Below are 3675 nucleotides of genomic sequence, written 5' to 3'. Positions count from 1 at the left end.
TTAGTGCTTTGTTTCCTGACATTTTTCCACTTCTTGCACATGCTTCTCTTTTGTAGTGAGTGTTTCCATCCTGTATTGTACATAACTCTTCACTGTGGACTTGCACATTCTCAGAGATGCTGGATGAGGGGAGGGAAAGGGATGATGATATCAGGAACATTCCATAGTTAATTTACAAGGCAATAATTAAAAAAATAAAACCAAACATAAAACAGCAGTCTCCCTGCACTTTTAAACAAAATTATGCTTTTACTCTGGAATCCAGTTTGAAATGGGACCTCACGTTCACGTATCCTTCTGCGTATTTACAGTCTGTAGCAGTGCATTTCAAATACTTGCCTTGCCGTTTTCTGCCTACCAGTAATTTTGTGGAGCTATTTAAGTAGCTTAAATTTTAATCCACAAATATTTGGAAGAAGGATGAATCAGTGGTCAAAAAACACAGCTCATTAATTTTATACAACAGCAAAACAATAAATAGGTCAGTATTCTGTGCATTATTTGACTAACAGGTTAGTCTAATTGCGCTGTACTTAGTGTTTATAGGGTTCTTTGAAGACGTAGTTTGTAGTACAGGACTAATGTTGTGTTCATACACTTATATATCTAGTTATACTTGGAAAGAAATAATTAACCTTGCATGAAGTCCTTTTGGGTTTCTGGTGCACAGTGAAAGAAATCAGGGTGGAATTCTGCTGACCAACTGCCTATGTGTATCTCTGAGCTACCTGACTGGAGTCCCCACTAGAAACAGAAAAGAAGTAGCCATAGGCACACAGAAATCATAGAAAAGTTAGGGTTGGAAAGGACCTTAAGATCGTCTAGTTCCAACCTCCCTCTGAGGAACAGTTTGTTTTGTACTGAAGTATGTATCTGAAAATAGATCATATGAATCATTTGTCTGCTTCTTGACTGCAAAGGAAGTTTATGGTGGCCAGGCCTGATGTGGATATCTACCTTTCAGGTAATTAGAATTAGGTGAGAGAAATCCCTGGACCAAACTAGTTCAGTGTTTTCTGCAGTGATATGGAAGTAAATATAAAGGGTGCTTAAAATGAGTCAAAATCCTTGGCTGGTTGAGTGAAGGGAGTGACTTCATGTAACTTGAAGAGACTGTGTATGCCATAAACATACATACATGGTTCCAGGCATGTTTGACATAGTGAATGAAAGATGCTGTGCTCTTCTTCTTTGCCCTCCAAGTCTGTGTTTTTCTTTCTATCAAAGCCTAGCAGAATAAGTTCCTATAGCAAGCCTGTCCAGGACTGAAGTTGTGTCAACTTGCCCTACTTCCTTCCAGAGACTTCTGAGCTTTTCAGCCTCCCATATTGGTCAGTAGTACTAGTGGTATCTCTGAAGCTGAGTCACAGATTCACGTGGTCTCTGATGAGGTAAACACAAAGCAAAGACCTTCCTTCTTTCTTGGATCTATTGCAGACACAAAGATCTCTCCAGCTTCCCCCGCACTAAACTGATTGCCTTCCAGCCCCACAGAAGCAGTTGTACTGCTGATCAGGGAAATCCACATCTACCTCACATTTTGGGTGCCCAATACTGAATTGCACACTTTACCTCAAACATAAACTTTTTCCTTCCAGGGACATCTTTGCATGTCCCAGTCTGACTCTTCTCTAGAAAATCTTTATTTTCAGGTTTTTTGCTAACCTTAATAGCAAAAAAATGAAAAATCTTTTCAGTGTAGTGCGCTGTGTTTCTACAAAGCTTTGTCCAGCTCCCTCCGCTGGAACTGGTCTTCTGGATGAAGCAGTGCAGAAGAGCTGTGCTTATGAGGGTCTCTCTTCAACCTTTTCCAAATCTCTCCTCTACTTCCCATGTTTTTCTGACCATACAAACACCTGGCCCTCATTTCGAGCTTTTCTAGTGAGCCTTGCCTTCATTGGAATAAGAACTGGCTAATACCCTTCTTATGCACAGAGAAACTTACCTATCTGCAGCAATCAAAAGGGGATGAACACAGGGACTTACATACGCAGTGTGACATCTCCAAGTTACAAATCAGATCCTTGTGTGTTAGGAGGAATCACAGCCTAAATCCTCATAATTTAATATGTAATTAGAACAACTGGGGAGGATAAGCAAGGGTACCTGTCTCTGTTCCTTAACTTTCCCTCCTCTGCTTCCCAGACTGTCATGGCTGCTTGGGTATTTTTGATGTAGAGTTCTTCTGCTGTTGTTATTATTATTATTCTCTTATTTTCTCTTTTATGAGACTCTTTAAATGGCATGGCATGTGTGGTCACTACCATCTGTCACACACTGTTCTGTCCAAGGAGATGACAGTGCAGTGCGCACATACATATTCCTGTTTCAACTTTAATGGGTCCACTGGCATACATTTGCACTGGAAAATGTTCAAATCTGAGAAAGCAGGAATTAAAAGAAAGGCTTGTAATTGCCCTTGGTTTTGCAGAAAATGTATTTCTGCTTCTTCAGGTCCCGAGAAAGCTCTCTTGGTTACGTGAGCTTGCAGATAGCTCTGGATTCCTGAGCTATTGAATTGAGATTTCCATTTGGATCTACTGACAACCTTTTAGATTTCCTCTGACAAGCTTTAAAGCATTTTCAAGACCTAGAAAGTGGCTCACAGTGGGAAATAAATTCCTGAGCTCACATGCTAAGCATCCGCCAACTCTGCATTCACATTTTTCTGCAGTTTTACTTAATCTTCTACTGACTGACTGATCATCATTGTTGCTCCTTCCACCCGCTACATGGTAGAGTGCCCCACGTGCTCAGGGAATGTTGTGGGGCAACTGATACAAAGACTTCTATTGTATGAAGTTGGGAAGATTGGCATCTCGTGCGAGACAATTCACTGCTGAGAGGTTAATAAGATAGCAAAAGCTCGAAACATCTGGGAAGGAGAAAAAGTGAACAGAGAATTCATGACTGAAATCTGTTTCAAAAAGGATATTACTTGTATGTCTTGAACTATGTCTGCAACAATTAAGACCAAGGTAATAATTGACTGTCCTGCTGAACCCAGGACGTTGACATCTGGCTACTTTAAAAAAGTTACACCTGTTTTGAAAAGCACATAAGCAAAAGCAAATGCAACATAAGGGAAGATACATGATGAAATTGCATTGTATGAGAAGGTCATGGCTCCGCAGATGCTCCCATGCTGTGCTACATCATACCAGAGAGGAGCTACAGCCCCTGTACTGCCCCAGCATCTGTAGATCTGCACTTGATTAGGAGGTACTTCAATGAGGTTTAAGCACAGGTATAGCACTGAGGATGTTAAGGATCCTAGGGATTCAGAAATGTACCTGGTCACACACACTTTCCAGCCATGGAGGGTTTTGTGTAGTTAGTGACTCTGCTTTGTTAGGCTGCTACTGCTGTCTGCAAAACAGGGCGATGCAAGTTCCTGGTCCCACCCACCTAATGAAAATCAAGTGAAACTTTTCCTCCCTGTGTCGAAACATCCGCGTGGAGAAACCTTCCCAGGCCAGGGAAGGTGGGGCCCCAGGGCTGCCGTCAGACGTGTTGCATGCAGCAGGTAGGCACTGAATTCTTTTACAACTTGCTGTTGTCCCTTTCTGCGCAAGCATAAAGCCAACCCAGATTAAGCTACTGCTTTGATCTTGCTCATTCTTTCTTACACATGTTGAGTAGGTTACGTATGACTTTAATAAAAAAGAGATGGCA

The sequence above is a fragment of the Lathamus discolor genome, chromosome 2 (assembly GCF_037157495.1).
Source record: "Lathamus discolor isolate bLatDis1 chromosome 2, bLatDis1.hap1, whole genome shotgun sequence".
Classification (NCBI taxonomy): domain Eukaryota; kingdom Metazoa; phylum Chordata; class Aves; order Psittaciformes; family Psittacidae; genus Lathamus; species Lathamus discolor.
The sequence above is the reverse complement of the archived record's forward strand: the minus strand, read 5'-3'. Positions refer to the sequence as shown.